The 20,978-nt window shown below is 42.8% G+C and overlaps 1 protein-coding gene across 4 annotated transcripts in view; it reads left to right on the forward strand.

Annotated features, from left to right (window-relative positions):
• nav2a (neuron navigator 2a) overlaps positions 1-20,978 on the forward strand; it is a 204,699-nt gene that overhangs the window by 888 nt on the left and 182,833 nt on the right. The window lies entirely within an intron of this gene.

Raw genomic sequence — 20,978 nt, forward strand, 5'->3', positions numbered from 1 at the left:
ATTCAGAAACTTCTGGAGGCGGGTTTCTTTTCTTGCAGTATAGTTCTGGATGGCTTTTGGGAGGTTTTCACTTTGCTGTGACGATGTGAACTTGTGATAGACTCTGATGGAAGCGCCAGGCGACAACCGTGCACGGGCTAAATGGATGTCTGTGTTGCTTCGGAGCACTTCAGTCTTCATTTTCATGTGAAGTCGGACTGAATGTATTCTGCCACCAGCAGTGAATGCTGCTTCGACTGACTGCGGGGCTCAACGCTAACTTTTAAAAGTCGCTGTCTGCTCGTGAATTTTAAGTCAACTGAAAAATATGCACCTAAAATAATAAAAGCTGTATTAAAGTCACACAATTCTATTTAGTTTGTGTAGCACTTAGCTTGTCTGGCACTACAACATTTGAGTGTAAAGTGTTTTTAGTGGATTCCTGGTCGTAGCAGTGAATTGGATTGTGGGTCCCTGACGTGACACCGGCATCAGCTAGTCCATCATCTCTACTTTCAGAGATGACCTCCAATCTGTCTTGATTCTGCTTGGACAACTGAATCCCCGCTCACATGTTTGCTGTACGTTTTGCTGTTTGCTTTCTTTATTTTAAAAGCCAAGACATGGTTGCCAATGGCAACCCTTACAGTTGAGCCCTGCTTATAGCTTCTATACCTCAGTTCTCTGTTTAAAGTGTGTTTTAAAGCTAAAGGTAGTGCTGGGCGGTATGACCAAAAATGTATATCACGGTATTTTTCAAAATGATATCGGTTTCACGGTATTTGACGGTATTTTTTTTTTCAAGCACGACTGGGTGTTAACCTAATTTTCTAATAATTTAGAGAATAATTACTGCAGTAAATTGGCTTGGACTGACATATTTTAATGTCATAAGGAGTGAATATTGTAGAAAAACATTAATGTCCACACTAGCATTAATGATGTGAAGGAATCAGAATGCATGACTGTTGCAGTCAAAATACAGAACCCTTTATTGTTTTGCAACTTGAAAAAACATCTTTTGTAAACCAACTGGCTACACAATGTAAACAATACGTCTCCTGTAACTGCAATATGAAGACTTCTTTATCCACTGGACATCAATTAAGGCATAATCCATAAATAATATTGAAACAAATAAATTTAAAAAATAAATAGTTCCACAGTTTGCTTTTCTTGTCGTAGGCAGTCCCCCTAGCAAACGCGTCTTTGAGTGACATTTGACTCGTCTCTTCTCCCGCAGTGCGAACAGCGGCTACAACTTTAGCCCGACGGCATTTGCAGAATATTGTTGTTTGTTCGACGTCGATTTTTTAAAGCCGAAGAATTTCCAAACAACAGACACGGCTCCTCTTTTCGGCACAAGTTCTTCTGTTTCATTGCTTGCTCGTTCGGAACTTTCGGCGAAAGTTTCGGCGAAAAAAAGAAATGGATAAACACGGCGAAAGTTTCGGCAAAAAGAAACTTTCGCCGTGTTTATCTATTTTTTCACCGCATCTTACGCTCAACACAGGCTGTGCTCTCGCATGCTGCTTGTTTGGTGCAGCTGCTAAACAGCCCCCTCTCAAACAATGTCCGGCGGCGCGACGTTCCGCCGCTCTGCGTTCCCGACGTTCATACGCTCACCGGTATTGGGGTATATGAAAAATGCATATCATAAACAAAAAAACCACCGGTATTCGGTATGAACCGGTATACCGCCCAGCACTAGCTAAAGGTAGCCAAGGTTCGTAGGGTCGGGGCTGGAGGGTGGATGTAGATCAGACATTGAGGCTTATAAGATGGTTCTGTATGGAGATTTGCTGGCCTACCACCCACCACCGCTATACTGTAGGTGTGCCAGGGATCAGATAGTTTTTTCTTGTATCCCCCCCCCCTCCACCACCGTAAATTATTGATTTGATCAGGTGTGTTAAATTAGTCACTTGGGATTATGTAGAACATGAATATTAATTGATGACCAAAGTCCCAGCTGCTGTTTTCTGATTTCCCCGCCTGCAGAGCCTCTCTGGATGCTCAGTGACACACAAGCAGCAGCGAAGCGTTTATTTCTAGTGTTTGGATTCAGCGTGACAATATTTCTGGAATCCCACATACCTTGTTTTCCCTCCCTTTTTGGTCTGCATTGTTGTTGCTACGGTAACCAACCCCAATACCATTCATAAAGTGATTTTTTTTTTTTGCCCTTTGCATGCTCGATGAGATATCACCAGCGACATGTCTAGATTTCATTAGAAGCCCCAGTTGCACCCGCAAAGAGAAAAACGTGGAGGCATCATCAATCGGAGACCAGACGAGGCCAGACGGCCCCGCCGCTCTCCGGGGAAGAGAGGTTGTGCCAGACTGAGCCAATACTCACCTCCCCTCTTAATAGACATCAGCCGACTTAAATAAATTGGGAGCACTGAGGTAGTAACGTGGACACACGGGCTCCCATTGTCGGAGAATTACCTTGGGCATCCATGCAGCGAGGTTCAGTGTCCCCCGACAGTTACCAAGGCTGCACCAGTTCAAGATCCTCCACGTGATAGTCGCCACAGCGGGAGGTAATTGGATTTTGTTCCCTTTTGTAGATAGATAGATTGGCTCTCGCACATGTCCCCAGCTCTATATATTAATGTTCATTGAGTAGCAATCATAGACCTGCGTGGGGAAGCGGAGCGCGCTGGAGGAGAATCAGGGATGTATTGTATTGTGCTGAATGCAGGCTCAGTGTTTGAGGGAGCAGAGCTGCCTATTTGTAGTCATTTGGTATTCATTGAAGTAGGATTTCATAAGATTGGATCTTTAGTGTTGTGAATTGTCCAGTTGGAGACAAGAATGGAATAAGGATGTACAGTATGTGCCTTCTTTTAGCTGTAATCGGAGGATGAGTCACATAACCTTACTCACGTAACCTTTAGAGAACCTGTTAGAAGCTCCAACAACACTGAACAAATACTGATACGTGAGGAGAGGGAGCGTACTGAGCATCAGAAGTTGTTTGGTTTGACCAAAAAGTTGCAAAATGGGAATGACTTTGAGTAATGTGCCCTTCAAATATTAATTTCATCTTGTCGAAACGTTGAGTGAGGAGTACAAGCTTCATGCCTTCAACAGCACTCAAATATTTATGAGGACAAAATCCATTCATGCTTTCAGTAATATCCCCTTTTTAAAACCATTAATTCATATTTTGACTTTTTTCCAAGAAGAAGCACGTGATTCCAGTACGTCTCATCAGCACATGAAGAGTAACCGTAGTAACCTGCATGGATGCTTGTTCACTCACTAGCTTACTAGAAAATTAAACCTTTATATTACCTTTATATATACCAGGGATCCCTCCAACAGGTCTCATATAAATCTGCACCATTTAAAGACCTCTTAAGGAAGTACAAGGAAGCAGGTTGGATAACCTCAATAATCTAATATAGTTTTAGTTAGTTTTATCATCTGACCACTGCATCATATACATTATATTCATCATTCTTGATTCATTCCTTTGCGTCTCCTCTATAACACACGTTTGTGTGAAAGCTTTAATGCCCGTGAACTCCAGGTCTAGACGAGCATGCCTAATTTGTTGGAGAGCAGTCAAAAGAAAAGGAGCTGTGAGCTGATCTTTGATTAACAACGCCCTGAACAGCATATTGGATGCTTGGTGTATCTCTGCTTCTAGAGCATTGCACTAATGAAACGCACTGAATTGTGCGTTACTGAAGTGCGGGCTTGATTTATGTCCTGACCTCACACCGAGTCCTCGTAGATAAAATACAGATTTACGGCACAAACGTTGAACAAGGCAGGGCGGACCATGTTGACTTAACCTTTTGTTTCTCCGAGTCGTGTTTTAAAGCTGCCAACGTGCGTGGTGAGAAAGAAACACGATGTCTTTATTGTAATGCTGAGTGCAAACAAGCAATTAGGACAAGAAAGCATGAAAAGCATATGTTTTTTTCAAGTAAAGACCCTTCCCACTAGCGTCTGATAGAGATGACGAAGGGCATTCACAAGGTGACTGTAATGGAATCTATCTAATCCATTGAGGATGAAAGGAAATCTGACACTAATTGCTCAATCAACACCATTGGAAGTGATGTATTTATTTCCTCTAGTCATCGCTGACTGCTCATTAAGGGAAGTTTGATACGGTTGGGTGGGGTTCTGTAGGATAATGAGGTGTTTACAGTGGATACGTGAGCTGCTGTTGACTGCTCTTCTGCAGTCATTCTATAATAGCCTTGTAATTCACTAAGAGACACAGATGAGTGGAAGCGAACCCTACATGTTTGTTTCTTGCACTAGATGGATGTATTTCATACTCGGCAGGAGAGTGTCTTCACTCCCATCAAGTTTTAGGAAATGTGGATATGAACAGACATTTGTTTTGACTTGTTTTTAGCCCAGTCCCCCGTTTTCCCTCGTTACTTCCTCAAGCTGCTCCTTGGCATTGGATTGGATATGTAATCACTCAGTCAGCGGATTGTTGTTCTGCTCTGGGGTTTCTACCCCTCTGTTGGAGGAGCCTGGAATACCTCCACAGGGAGGTGTGAAGGAGGCATCCTCAGATCATCACACGCTCAACCACCTTAACTGACTTCTTCAGCTGCGGAATCACAGCATCTCTAGTCTTTTTCCCTTCTGGGTTGTCGGTGCTCTTCACCTCGTTGAGGCAACTTGCAAATTAAGCTAATTTTAGTTGCTTGTATCTATGATTCTTGGCTTGTTGTCCATGCAAATACCTCCATTAATGGAAATATGAGGTCAGTCGTCGAACGGTGGATGACTTAATTTGCTATTTCTAAGTAATGCTGCTGCTATAATTACATGCTTGTGGATTATTTCAATAACATGCATGACTTTGACATACTATTACACTTGCAAGGCGTTGTTTGAACAATAAAAATCTGTCTGAAGGTGATTTTTCAGGTGAAGAAAGGAAAATCTTGATCCTGATTTATGTTTAAAAACAGTTTTGTCAATTAAATCACTCGTGTGCCCATAAATATACTCAAGGCCACCGAAAAAATGCATTAACTGCTTTCCCGACAGTGTTTCCTCCATGGACATTCAGCCAGACATATGGGCGAGGTCACCGTGGCCGTACCCTCCCTGAGCTGCCAACCTGCTCATCAGGACCCCAACATCTGTGCTAAGCAGCACTCAGATTGTTGCAGACAGTGTCCTTCTTTAAATGATTCTCTTAAACAAGCTAGCAAACAATGAAGACCAAATCTCTGGTGCCCGGTACCTTCTTGACCCGTTCAATTGTTGCTGACAACGGATTTGAATCATGATAATGATTTCTTTTCTCTCGGTGAGAGAATCATCTGACTTGGCTATCGCCGCCCCTGAATCATCTCCACGCTGTTACGTTGGCCTGTTGCCTGGATAAGGAGCGCGACCAGAGGGGTTGACAATTTGTCATTGACAGAGTTTGATTGATTGTGTGTGCCAGCCACCCTGCACCGCCGCTATCTGAAACTAATTGGATGTAATATCAGAGAGATAGGATAGTGTGATGACAGATGAGCAGCCTTGTGGGGATTGTTAAGAACCTATTGTAGACATTTACCCCCTTTTAAACAGTCGCTCCTATTCCAGCCAGCTCCTGACCGGATCAGATAAGTGATTACCATCTTTAGAGATCAGGGCTGCCTCTCATTATCTGATTTAGCCCAAACAGGCAGCACTTTCTTTTAAAGAATCCCAGTTAACCAATAAAGAGACCTTTAATTTTACAAATACCGTTGTGCCAGAAGAGACGAGGGCTCTTTTAGGCATCGGCTTAGCTCTTCTTGCATACCAGCAGCTGCAGAGGAGAGACGAGGCTTTACTTTGCTGAAGGACTGTGTTTGCCCATTCATGCGGCACTGACGAGCGCTGGGGCTCAGGGGTTTGGATTGGGGTAGGGGAGGGGCGTTGGTAGGGTGGAGGTGGGACCAGGCATGTAGCTGTGAGGTTGGGGGTGGGGAGGATGCTGCACTCAGGATGCTGCTGGTCCTCAAGAGCCATCTGGACCCTTGCACCCTGAGGGAGGGTGAAGGACAGGTGGCAGTGGCCGGTGGGATGGCCCGGACTTTGGCTACGGGGCAACACGATTGGCTAGCTGGGCTAGGACCCCTCACCACACCAAACGCCTTCTCAGCTTGGTGTCAGGAAGGACCCTCTTCGTGACCCTGTGAGAAATCTTTTGCCTTCAATCTGCTTTTTTGGGTCATTCTTGACCTTTTTTACACCAATTCCTGGATAACGTGTTGTTTATTTTGGCGGTTCACCAAATATGTCCTAAACAGATGATTCATTTGGAATTAAATCAAGTATTATATATATATATAATACTTACGTTTATAATAATAAACGTAAATAAACGTAAAACGTAAAAAAAGTATATATATTATATTATATATAATAATACTTACGTTCTTTTATACGTTTAGTCCTCTTCAGACCACAAACATTGCTTTTCCTTGTGTCAAGCCTCATCTTCTATAAGCGAGAACATAATGGCTGCAACAGTTTGACGAAATAAAAACTATGTGGAATCTCATCTAAGTGTATTCATAGAAGCTGCACATTTCTCTTTTCAATATAATTTAATAGACAGGTTTCTTTATTCTTTGATTTAAAACTTGCCCTAAGCATCCAATCATTTTCTACCGTGCTGTCAAGGGCTGGTGATAAAATGGTTTCATAAAGCAGTATTGGCAACAGCACAACACACAGCTCAGTTTGAACTACAAATCAACAATACTTCCACATTGTCACATTTTCTTGCACCGTGTGACAGCTTGTTACGTCTATAAGGCCGGAGCAATGGTTGTTGCCGGTAACGCACCCTGCTGGGTGTGTGCGATGGTCCGGCTGTCCTGACAACGTTGTAATCCCCGTCTGGGGGGTCAGTGGGCAGGATCTGGTTCAGTCCGGTTCAGGGGAGGTGCTAGGCTGACGGAACAGGTGCTTCAGCTCGCTTCCCGTGGCGATGGGATTTCCTCCGTGCCTCGGCTTTTATTCACAACACATTTTCAAAAAATCGTTAATCAAATTCAGCAGGTGGCTGTGAATTGTCTTTATAAATTAAGGACTCTTTTGTCATTGGTTTAATTCCAGTGAATAATGACGCTATAATTAAAGCTGAGAACCAGCGTTTTATCTGGGGAGAGCTTATTCTAAAGCACGACTACCCCCAATCTGACATAAACGCCGCCGCCGCTTTCACCGCTTAATTATTTTTCCTCTCAGAGCAGTTATTTTTGATGGGTTCTTGCCAGTGGATATATATATTTCACATTATTAGATATGCTATTTTTTTCCCCCACTTCAGACTCATAAAAAGAATACAATTCATGCACAGCACCTGTTAGCACAGCTTCAGGCTCAGGTTGGATGTGACTGGAATATATAGAAGCAGTGGAAGGTATTCTAGTTGTTTGTCACTGCTGGTGTGTGAACACTAGTGGTGGGTTCTTCTTTGCCTCATTGGCTTAATGCGAGTCCACTTCTGCCTTTGTTCTAGAAGACACTGTTATCTGTATGTGTGTGTGTGTGTGAGAGAGAGAGAGAGAGCAGTGTGTCCCAGCTTCCTCACTTTATGTTTCCATCAATCCCTGCCCTCTCATCTTCATCCAGGGAAATACCATCGGAATTCAATTTAACACACCAGGAACTTTCCAAGCGATAAGAAGGGATGAGGGGTAAAAAGGTGCCGTTTTTCCATCTGCTGGAGCTGGAGGTTCTTCGTGTTCCTCCAGCAGCTAATCCCCCACTCCACCTACACACACACACACACACACACACACACACACACACTCTCACACACACACACACACACACCTCTTAACCTCAGCCCTTACCTCCATCATCGTGTAACCCCCAACACATTTGGAGAGGCATTGTAGCAGAAGGCTGTGGACCAAAGGAAAAGCGGTGAGCAGGAGACGTGGACACGCTTTCTCTATCAGCCTCCATTGTTACATGAAATAGAGGTTTTCTTCCATGTGTTGCTCTATGAAATATTGCTGGACATTGTTTGCCTGCGGGCCTGAAGGAAACACAATTGGCACTGTCACGATGAACAATGGTACCGAGGGAACACTGGGCCTGTTTTTGCCCGTAGGAAAATCGTGTTTATCGTCTAGCTTTTGCTCAAAATCTTGTTGCATTTCATAATTTATCATTTTTATGCTTTTTACTGGAGATAATGCAAGAGCATGGCACCATCTTGTTTTACATCAGACCAAGACTAAAAGCCAAAAACATAAACGAGCCTTAATTGGATGCATCTTCATGAAATCCAAACCCATCCATTGTAGTTCTTGTGATGTCATGTAGCTTCCATAACATTGGTGAGATCATTTATTTGCGACCCTATGGAAGGATTAGACGTTGCCATCTTTTTTATCCATCTAAATAAAACAGATCCTGTTTTATTCATGGGAAAGATTTTCCACCAGTTCATCTCAGCATGCGATGAATCAGACAATGATTTCCTGTCTCCACCTTCCCATGCACCACTGTTTCTTTCCCTCTGCATCTTAATGCACTCTCTCTAGTCAATGTGCTGCGAGGGAGTCCGATAGATGACTTGTAGCATACGGAGGTGGGAAGAAGCTCATTACGACTGCTTGTTTTCTCAAGGAGTGATGCTCAGAGGTGTTTTTCTTGCTTTTGCCCATTGGGCAGCAAATGTTTACCACGAGCAATGTTTCATTTTAAATGATCATATCATTTAGACAGTTTCATAATTTGAGATATTAGAGGTGTTTCCTCTCGCATGTTTTATGCAGATTTTGAAGCATTGCCTTATAAAACCTGTATAGAAACAGAAACATTCAATAAAACTTCCTCCATTGCAAAAAATTAATATATTTTTTACGCTGGCTTTTTTTGCTGTAATTGTAGACGATGATAGTGTTTCCGCCGTCTTCTGAGATATTTCCATAACCTACGAATGCTTTCTTATTTATATCTCATAGATGCAGTTAGATGCATGGATGTATAACGTTTAGGTGGATTGTCTACTTTTTCTACTCTGTTTACTGTTGCCGTGTTTATTCGCTTCAAACCAGTTGATGGATGCATGACATTACGATATTAACAAAAGTTCACCCAAAATTCACTGAACATTTGAATGGAAACACAGGTTCAGATGTGAAGTTGATTCTGAAACAATCGTTGTTTGCTGTTTTAGTTTCAGCGCTCTGACAAAGTCTAGATTCCAGCTGTACGTGTAATGGCTCGTTAGGGTGGCTACCACAGAGATATTTAATATTTGGATCACAGTGGGCCCAGGATGTATTCAGGATGTGGTGTTTCTGCCCCCAGGAGACTGTGTGAGGTCGCCCCTCACCCCCGACGGCTGCCGGATGCTGCCTCAGCACTATTTTGGAGGGCGGTGCTGCAGACGTGGAACTCTGCTGTAATTGAGCCATTCAATTCCCTGGAGAGCACTAAGCTTGGCGTTAGAACAGATGTTTTTCATGTGTCTCTGTATATAGCAAAGACACAATCAATGTAAATAAAGGGCAGCTGGGATGACAGGCGGGTCAGGGTTCCTATTTAGAGAGGAAGGGGAAGTTCACTGGTAAAATATGTGACACCTGTGGTACAAGCAACTCGTTTTTATCTCCACTGTTCAAATGTTGTGTTGTCAAATAGTGCACTGCGTATTCATTATTGTAGTATAGTGTATGTACAATCTGCAGCAAATATGTAAATGAGAATCTAGTTTTCGTGCACCAATGAAACGGCAACAAACAGTATAATACAGTTATAATATCTAATGTTTTTAAGTGAAAAGGTCTTTTTTAGGTGGCTTTCTGTTTGTAGGTAGAATTGATTGAAGTGCAAATAGGTTTTGTGACTTTTCTTATCAATGATTTCTTGCATTATTCAACATGTGAAACACTCAACTTATCCAACTAATCCATCCACATCCAACTAATAATGAACGCTTGAATGAAAATTGTAGATTTCTGAGGTTTAATGCATGGAGTCAGGAATAGCTTTGATGGTCCGCCAGAGAGAACCAGCTGAGAGAATCTAGGAAAGGGGTGACATGGATGGATCCACCCCCACAGGTTTAGGGAGAGTGTAAGATGATCCTTGCTGTGGACTATTCATAGATCATCCCAACATTGATCAGTGGCTTGACGTACGAGACCGGGACACTTATTCATTTAGGTGACAGTATTGAATCGTGTTGATGCAGCTGAGCTCACGATCGATTAAAAAAGCCTCTCCAGACACCGTCGAGATAATCCAGAGTGTCAGAACTGTCTGGGTGAAAGTGTTGCTTGTGTTGCTAATTAGTCTTGTTTGAGGTAAAGGGAGGTAAGTCTATGGCAAAGGGTCAGACCAGGACATGTGGAGGGGAATATGGACCCTTGGATTTCAGGGGTGGGCCTCTAATAATTAATACAACAACTCTACAAGTTTTAGACACTCTGCCCTCTATGACGGATGTAGGAAAATGTAGGGAAGCAACACACACCAACTCACCAGGGTCACTATGAGGCTGTATCCCCATTCTAGGCTACCAATCTCCCTTCTGGAACAACCCCCATTCTAGTATCACTTGCACACATAATCAATACAGGCCCTCTGCTGTTATTGATCCAGGACCGGTGTATACACAGCTGCTGGAGCCCAGACTCTGGCCTCCCTGCCTGGAATCGAGGACCCAGAATAGGACACTTGATCACCCGCACCTGGTTCTCCTCAGCCGTCTCCCAAGATGCATCGAGCACGGGGAGATCGAGGGAGGGTACGGGCATCAAGCGAGTTTATACGGGGACCATCAATCAGTGTCCATGAAATCTATTTGTTGCCAGTCAGTGACAATGTAATGGAGTGTGCTCTTGAATTATAACTACAAGGCCATCTACGTTAGAGGACGGACTTTTGATTAGCTATCAATTTTGGGGGGGGATTTCTCCACCCTCTTCCATACTTAGAGGGGCCGGCCAGTGAAAACCTAATAAAGGCTAATTATAATGCCATATACTCTGGAGAGGAGTACCTCATGTTGTGATGCGACAAGTGAGGTGTACTTTTTGCTCGTTTTCAACGTAGAGATACACAGATTGGAATTTTCTGTCTGATGTGCCGATTCCAATTTTAGGTGATTCGTTTTTATTTTTATTTTACAAAGGATTATAATTGACAGCGAGGCTCCAAACTGATTTTTTTCACCACTGCCCTGAAGTCAGTGTAAACCATCAGAAAGTCTAAATGGTTTAATTTTACATTGTTGTGGTCATCTATAGTGGTTGTTTACATAAAAACAGATAATTCAAATTATCAAGTAATAAATGCTTGAATTTTTTATTTAAATACTTGCTTTCATTTACAATTTTTCTTTGGCTTTAGTTGTTTTAATGATACATTATAAGCTGCTTCGTGGTAGTGTTTCATATCACTGTGAAATATCTTCAAACAACAATATTTATTCAAATTTTTTTTGCCAAAAACTACATTTTACAAGTCATTATTTTACCATAGCCCTTACCTTTTTACTGAGCTTGAACGCATCCCAATGTAACTTAATGGAACCCTGTGATTGCTTCCCACTCTGTGATTGGTTGCCTGAAGGTTCTCGTATAGCTTGATGGAAGGAGTGAATATTAACTAGCATCTGAAGGCAGCTTTGCCCGTAATGACAACAGAACCTGCATCCTGGTAATTCCATTACCTCTGATTTTACCTTCCCCACTTGAACATGATGACCCTCTGTCAGAGCCAATCAGTATCGTCAAATGAAATCAAATATGATCTGTTCTCCTCTGATTGATTCATGCATGGATTGGGCACAGCTGCCTTTTGCGTAATTAAATTGTTGCAATAACCTGGAAGCACTGCGGAGTCCTCACTATCTGCGATGTGTTATTGACATTCATTTGTGTGGAGGACCTGAGGTGATGAGGTATTTTGGAGCATGGTGCTTTCAATGGATCAAAACTGACACCGGGATTAGCGATAATGATTCGGTCTTGTCGGGGGTTTTGGTGGGGATTAGCGGTGACTGGATCTGCGGCGTAAAGATCGGGGTTGAGGTGTCGGAGGGAAGAGATACATCGCTGACTCCCATCCACGCAGAGTAACCGCAGAGAGTTCATCTGCATCAGCACTTTGCTTCTCTGCTCCCTTTCATCTCTCACTACTCCGATTCATACACCAGTCATGAAGAAATAGAATAAGTTCAAGGGATATTAGTAGCCTAAGAATAAAGATTATCCTCGCTGAAAGGCTACCCCAAAAATTTGATTAATTGCAACAACTCCCAGAAAATCAGTCGGATGTTAATTTTCTTACCTTGTTTTCAGTTCATTTATGATTTGCGAGCTTTTCATTGCAGCTGACGGGCCCTTTGGCTGCGGTCGTATGTGTGTGTGGTGTAATCTTACTGTTTACTTCTCAATTGGCCTCAAGGCCTTCCTGTGATACGTTTCCAAAGTTGTAAAATCTTCTCTCACAGTTTTTCTACCTCACTTAAAACCATAGCCTGTATAAGAAATAATATATAGCATAATAGAAACACCCGTTGGTTTGTGGACTACAGTTTTGAAGGCTCAAGATTGGTAATTGGCCGTCGCCATCTTTGTATAGCACAAGCACAACCGAACGCTAAATAAATAACAATAAATAACAACGAAATGTTGCCGATAACTTTCATGAACTGAAATCACACTGTAAAGCCGTTAAAGATCTAAGACAAAAACACAGACAACATGCAAACAACAACAAAAACGCCACGATTACCACCAGACATTCACAAGGTAGCCCCGCCCTAAAGCATACCTTGCTTTATCTTTATCTTTTTGACTCTAAATGGGACCATCATTTACTAAAAGAACATCATGCTGTATTGAAGAAGACATGAAACTAGCGTTTGAAACCATAAAATAATGAATTAAGTGAGAAATATTGTCATTTTCTCATAGACTTCAATATAATCTGACTTATCTTTGACAGTTAGAAAGAATGCTAATGTAAGGCACTTCAGCATTGGCTTCACTTCCCCAACCTGGGGGTTCCTGCCTCCTTAAAACTCATAAATGAATCAGGCACTGGTACATGTAGCAACACAGCCAGATCAATGCAGTTCCTTGCAAGTTTTTTTAATTTTTTATGAAACACATTGCTGTTTCTTGTCTAAATGTGGCCTCATTCCCAAGAGTGTCAGCTGGCTTTATTCGCTTTTTGTCACATCAGATAATGTGTTTCACCTCACTTCACAATGTAACTATAGAGCTGTGATTGGATTAAAGTGGCAAAACAACACTCATTCTTTCCCATTCCAAGCCACACACACACACACACACACACACACACACACACACACACACACACACACACACACACACACACACACACACACACACACACACACACACACACACACTGTGTTGCAGTGGTGGTTCCCATCACTTTTTGATGGCAGAGGTGCTTGTGTAAGCTCTGCACCAGGGGTCACCCAACATTGGCTCAAGGACGTCGCAGTAATGTAATCTTAGCTGTTAATAGGACTCTGAGGGGGGGAGTGATAGCCTTAAGAGTGGGAAAGCACTGTAACCTGATAGAGGCTACCTGAGGGCATGTGTACACACACACAGACACACACACACACACACACACACTGAAACGCATGTTTTCCTTTATCTTTATCAGTGCTTTACACTGCTGTTCTTCCAATCATCCAATCAGAAAACACTTAGGTGAAGCCGGATGATTTAAGCCTTTAACCTTTTGTTTCTGATTTGACATTCAGAGGATGCGGGAGTGTGTATGTTCATCTAAACGGTGATCACAGTGAGCAGGGATCAATAAAGAGCGGATAAGGGCTCTAATCAATACCCATCAGAGTTCCACTGATCAAATATTTATCCAGGAAGAGAGAGGCGAATAGACTCCCTGTCCGTCTGCCTGCTCGGCTGTCTCCCTGTCTGTTGGTAGTTTTCTTTTCCAGCTTTTTTTTTCTGCACGTCTCGCCTCTCTGTCTTTGAAATCGGAGTCAAAGTCAAGTTAAATCTCATACAGATGGGTTAAAAAACACCTTAAACTACCTGCATAAATAACTAGAAATGATATTTTTTGCGATTTTGGGTGAAAAACCTTTATCTAACAAATCAAAGTACTCCATCGTGTTGATTAAATCCACTGAATTCAGTATTTCCATGAAGCAGTTCTGCAGCGTATTATAAACCGTATATGAAAGGGACGGTTAACCTTGGCAAACTTTCAAGGTTGTCAACGTTTCACATGTGCCTTCACGTTGCACCGCACATGATTTTTTGATATGATTTTTTGTTTTATTTCCTCTTCATCGTCCTTTTATGACGACGACCTGCTCTGTAAACCCGAAAGAAAACGTGTCTTTGATGCTTTGGGAGTCACATGGTCAAATATCAATCTAAAGGACACATCTTCACCTTCGTTCTAATTAATTTGAATTGAACCGCTTAAAGCTTCACTGCCTTTTGTTGCACAACGTCGCTCCGTCATTAGCAGCTCCTCCTCAAACAAGATCCATCAAAAACACACATGATAACGGCATGTAAAAACATGTTAATTTATTGGCTGTTGGGAGCCGTTTCTCTCTCTCCTCTCCCTCGCTGGGGGAAAAAGGATTACTCCAGGAAATCTTAGGATGGTAATGTTGGGCGAGGCGATTACGGCACCGTTCCACGATCCTGATTTGTGTTAACGGTGAATGTTTATCTGTGTGTTTTCTGCCCACTCTTCCACACATCTCCAGCGGGTTTCATGTCATTTGTATTGAGGGGAGGGGTGGGGGGGTTAATTCGCTGCCCGTGTTTTCTCTCCCATTGAGCTTCTCCTTCCAGCTGTTTCCGTTATTGACGGGCGGCTCCGAACACTCGTACATCAGCCCTCTCTGGCTCGTTGAACTGTGGAGCTGGCAAAGGCGAGCTGCAGTTGGGGGGGGGGGTGCAGGAGGTGCCAGCTTGCTGGAACAGCGAGAAAGTGAGGTTTTTTTTTGGGGGGGGTTGGTTTTGCTAAAGAGACCCCCCCTGTAGCTGCAGTGATAACAGAATGATAGTGTATGACTGGGAGGCAGACGAGCCGGGTACCTTGATGCAGTGTTGAGCAGCAGATAAGACGCACACACACACACACACACACACACACACACACACACACACACACACACACACACACACACACACTCCCTGACACATAAAAGCAGCGTGTTTGGAGAGGTGTGTGTATTTGAAGTGGTTGAGTAGTGCGACAGCAGCCATGTGGAACATGCAGACTTGGATTGTGTACAAACGCGGCTGGTGATTTATTTTGTGTGTGTGTGTGTGTGTGTGTGTGTGTGTGTGTGTGTGTGTGTGTGTGTGTGTGTGTGTGTGTGTGTGTGTGTGTGTGTGTGTGTGTGTGCGCGTGCGCGTGCGCGTGTGTGTTTGGAAATCTGGCTGTAACAGCATTCCAGTGAAGAGGCAAAGTAACATCCAACAGCTCCATTTATTAAAATCAAATGTTCCTATTTTTCTTCACTCTGCTCTCCCTGTTAGACCTCCAAGTCTTAATAAAAGTCAATTCATTACCTCCATCTTATTGAAGATGATATTAAAAATACACAAGGAGGGCAAAAGTAATGTTAGTTACAATATTGTCTTATTGCACGTGCATCAGTGTATGTTAGTATATAAAAACGGTAGTATATAAATGTTTTAGGCTGTAGTTTTTAGTAATTGAACTCCATGTATTAACATGTGATCCTAACTGTAAAACATCCAGCAAATAATAACCACATATGAGAAACTGGAGCTGATGATGGAAGTAGCTAACAATGTGAACCATCACATGTGCAGTACCGATCAGACAGGATATATGGATCCGCTGGCCAATGACATGCGTTGTTGTTTCCATGACGCCGATTTACAGCTCATGAATTGTATTATAACATGACATTGGATTGGTGCAGACATGGATACCTGATTCAGCATTTTAGTCTGTGTTGCACTGTTATGGATGATTTCAGTACTTAGTCTGATACACTGCTTCTCTTTACAGTTCTGCCCTCCTATACCTGCTCTTTTCTCTGCATCATCCTCTTTGCTTCGGTGGTTTTAACTGCAGAGCTCTGAATGCTGGCAGTAACGCCTGTATAAACCCCCAGTCTGTATCATATGTCTCTCTCTCTCCCATCACAGTGAGATACGTGTTTGTGGTGGCGGTGGCTTTAATTTGTATTTCTAGTATAGCAGGGCAACATATCGACATCATATCGATTGAGACCAGATATCTATTATTTGCCTTTTCCCACTTTACCATCAAGATAACTACTACTACTACCGCAATATCACTATTGACATACTTGGTGAAAAATGCTGCGATATTTGATTTTCTCCATCTCCCAGCCCTAATTTCTAGTCAAATAAAGCTTCAACAGTGCTGTGTTGGTGATTGTAAGCTGAAGCTATGAAGCTGTAATTAAAATGTACTTTCTCATTAGTTATGAACCTGTAGATTCCAAAGCCAGATTATATTATTTTATTGTTTGTTTTCTGTCATCACCACTCTAAAACTGCATGTCTATCCGTGACGGTGTGGATTCTGCCAATCAAGTGAAGCATATTACACACACAGCTGTGCTGTTTAACCACAGTAGAGAAATCTACTCCATTCCAACTGCAGAACTTGTGTACTGAACTTCCGTCTGTTTGGATCGCTTCATCAAGGTCAGCTCGGGCTCCACAGCACCTGCCAAAAAAAAACGGGAAGACTTTGCCTCATCCAGAATGCAAATGAGGCTGTTTGGGTGTTCGCATATCTTAATTTAGACGACAGTAAGCACTTTTGACTGAAGGTTAACATCGATTGGGAAGCCAGGCCTGCAGGCAGCGGCGTTTTTGAGCTGTTTTGGGATGCTGCAGTATTCACAGCAGAGGATGGAGAGGAGCGTGGGCTGCCTTTTTTTTGCTTGTGCATGTGATGTTTGTGCGCGTGCACGTGTGTGTGTATGAGCGGCTGGTGTGACAGAGAAGAAGAAAAAGCTCATTTATCACAACATGCTCTGGAACCTTCCAGGGGTCAGCCCGCTGTCCAAGTCTTTTTCTAATGAAGAACACGGCCGAGCCAATCAGAGCTCGCTTCCAATGAGGCGGCCCCCCGACCACCAGCCAATCCGACGCTCGGGGTTCAGCGGAGCGACGGGCAGAATTGATGAGAGGAGTAAGTCCTAGTGAAGGATCACCATAAGCTGCCTGAGATAACACGACGCCGGAGCCGAGGAACACTCAGCTCCATGGAAATGCAATAAAGCCTGAACCATATCTCACCGTTGGGCGATGGCTGATAACAGGCCCATAGTGGAGTATGGAAAACAGCAGGCGCCTCCAGAGATGTACATGTAGAGCAATGGAAATCCGGATGATATGTGAATACAAGTGGTCTGCAATATTGCCTTTTTTGGTCCCCACTATTGGTTAACGGGACAAAGAGTGAAGCCACTGAGATCATTTGTTAAATCTGTGTGGGGATTGACTGGAGGGGCCTCTGCTGCTACTGTGAGCAGAATACAGATTACAGTTTACCTCCGTAGTTCACTCCGAGGGCACGTTGACACGCTGCAATTTTAAACAACATTTAATTGAGTCCCCCTCCAACAGTTTACAAGCACTTATCTGAAACCAGAGGAAACACTGGTTGTAGCGTAACGCTGCTACCGGCTCTGTCATTTTGCTTGATTTCTTGGTAGGGTTGGTACTTCATCGCTCTGCGTTGCATACAGGTGGCAACCTCCGAAGGCTGAAAAGTGAAGCCGACTTCGAAGTGCCTCCCCTGGTTCCAAACAGAAGTCTATGAGAAATTAACCAAACATCTCACTTGATTTATTACCTCTGTTAACATTGAAAACATGAGTTTATGGTCTCAAAACAGCATGGTGTTCATTTAGTGAGTTGTTGTCCCATTTAGAGTAAAATAGATGATACAGCAGGGTATGCTCTAGGGCGTGGCTACCTTGTGATTGACAGGTCTTTAATATGCCGTTGCCACGGTTAATTGTATCATCTTGTTTGTCTAAAAATGTCTTGTTGAACATTCGGTTGTACTGGCGCCACTCTCTCATGTAGGAGGATCGAACAGTTGATCATCCGATCAGAGGATTGGCTGCTTCACCTCCTGAGCCACAGCTGTAGTCATTGACTGCTCCCATAAGGAGGTGACTAGTCAATTTAATTTCCCGAGATATGTCTCCAAATATTTTTTTACCAAATAAAAATGATACATTCTCATCAAGAAGGTCTCAAACACAACCAGGAAATGGTTAACTAATGTAGATGGGACCCCCCCACTTCTGAGACGCTGCTTCAAATGAGTCGCCATCTGATTGGACTAAACCCAGCCCTGCACAGTGGTTTTAATAGTCAACTAGGAAGCATTTTGGTGAAAAAACACCATTTCTCTGAAAAACACCCAGGCATAATTAAAACTGACGGCTGTAACATGAACCTGTAGGATGATGTATCATTTGTTACCAAAGAAAGTGGTAAAAAAAATACAAAAATATTGCATATATTGCATTTTCTTACCTTTTATGAGAATCTACGGTCCTGTGATAGTTTTATGTTAGACGGATTGTAAAGGCCTTGTGATTGTTAGAAGTATAGATAGGACTTGACTTGAAACAACAGAAACATCCAAAGATTTATGTGTTTGAGGAGGCTGATCTTGACAGCTGAGTTCTTCATGCTCTGAACAAAATGAAGATTAATCCACCTTCCTGAAATCACAATGACTGACTCTGGTTCGTCTTCACATTCAAGGCATTTTCTCAGGTGCAGCTTTGAGGTGATTAATGACTTAATATCGGTCTGTGTGCTTTGACCGAGGATTATTAGACCGTTGCATCTCTTATCTTATCAGCCAGTCTGGATAACAGGAAACAACTTTTCAAGGACTTCGGCGTGTTGACTTGTGCTAAAACTGTGTCATGAGAGCAATGGGTTTCCTCACAGACTCCTGGCCTCGTTTTTACAAGGGCTTTCACCATGAAGGCTTTACGGGGCGTTACAAATGAGACCTGGAAGACCATCTCTTTGCTCCATTTGTTTTATTTTCAGTAGTCCTGGATTTATGCTCCATAGTCATTTGTATTTTCGGAGAAAGCAGGTGAATTCTGAATTGTCTAGACCAGGATGCTACTTATTAAACCAATAAAGGCTGTAATGGTGGAAGATGGTGCTTTTAATGATTTAGTTTGATGCTGAGTTGCATCAGAGACACAGATTGGACCTTTTCAGTGGGTCAGTTTTGTAACGTATGTGTGAGATGCAAGAAGAGGGGGTTTTAAAAAAGACGACCATGGAACTGAGATGCTATCGACTGGAGTCCAGAGGCGCTGTCGCCCGCTGATGATGTACGAGGCGAGGAGAAGCGTTCATCAACAAGAGGAAGATTACTCCTCCATCCTGAGACACCTCTCTCTCTCTCTCTCTCTCTCTCTCTCTCTCTCTCTCTCTCTCTCTCTCTCTCTCTCTCTCTCTCTCTCTCTCACATCCCAAAGTGAGGATCCATCACTCCCTCTCCACCCCCGTGCACCTCCTCTACATATCACACTGCCTCCTCTCAGACACTTTACACTGTATGCTCTCTTTCCTGGATCTGTATTGATCCCCCTCCTCCTCCTCTTCCTCCTCCTCCTCCTCCTCCTGGATCAGGATCTTAGGGATTATTGGACCACTGTAACTTCCCTCCAATCAGCAAATACAAATCCAGCTTGAGTCACAGATTGTAAGGTTACTAAATAATACCCCCATAAAACAGGGTATCTACAGATCTTAAGAAGGTATTAAAAGGGTCTTACATTGAATTGAAGTCAGTTATAAATGTTTTCTCTTTCCTTTTCTAATGTTAGTGATCAACAAACTTGTTGGTCGCCAACGCATTTAATCATAGTCTCCTCTTCACCATTTTTTTTTTGAGTGCACGTGTTTTCTCTTTCCCAGCACGACGAGCCTGCAGTGCGCTCAATAACACTTAGTCACTCATCGTGGGAATCATAGTTGTTGGGGCGGCTTTGCTCACCACGAATCCTACACTCCATGATGCAATCACAGGACAGGCCGTTGCAAGAAAACCTCATTTCACCCCCTCAAGACCTTGAATCGTTGGCTCAGCCCAACAACACTGTGAGACTTTGAAACCAGTAAAGATAATGTGAGAATTTTAAACCGGGAAAGCAGCAGTTGGACTTGGAAACCTTTTTTTTTTCTCTTCCTGTGACTACATCATAACATGTAGATACTTTTGTCATGGTTTATGGTAGGTAGACACGTTGAAAATTGGTGAAATGGGCCTTAAAATTCAAGTCAGGTCTGATGCTAGAAGCTTCCCTCTGGCTTTTCATGTGCTGTCATTAACACGATGGAGGGACGGTATAGAATATCAATACATTGATCGTGGTGAATCTCCATTATCAGGATAATTATGAATATCATCATCTGAGTGACTTTAGATAGCTTCTGGCTTGCTATCATGGCAGAGAAGTAAAAAGTACAGCCTGATTTAAAACATGCAGGAATTATTAGGGAAGAAAATGTCTTTACTTCGACTTCCCATCCATCCCATAATGTTTGTGCTCCACAGTGTTAATGAGCATTACAGCCCCAGGGAAGCAGATTGACTGCTGAACCATCTTGTCCATGTCACATGGTCTTGTTGTCCACATGGCAACCACAATACCGCCTTCTTTTATTGTTGTTGTTTATTGGATTGTCCAGTTTTCTCCAATAACCTGTGATTATATGAACGAGATACACTTGATCTTTTATTGGGTGTCATTGCCAACCATTCTTTATATTTTAGTACAAAGGTTTTTCCAAACCATGTGGAGGTTGTGGCTTTTTGGACTACAATGCAATAGATGGAATAAATACGTCTCTGCCATATAATTACTCACATTGAGACGTAGAGGTAGGCTTTCTGCATTCATTTAGCTCACATAATAATACCTATATGGGCACATTGTGTTTCTCTATCTGGGGTCA

This window comes from Eutrigla gurnardus (genome assembly GCF_963514095.1).
Source record: "Eutrigla gurnardus genome assembly, chromosome: 1".
Classification (NCBI taxonomy): domain Eukaryota; kingdom Metazoa; phylum Chordata; class Actinopteri; order Perciformes; family Triglidae; genus Eutrigla; species Eutrigla gurnardus.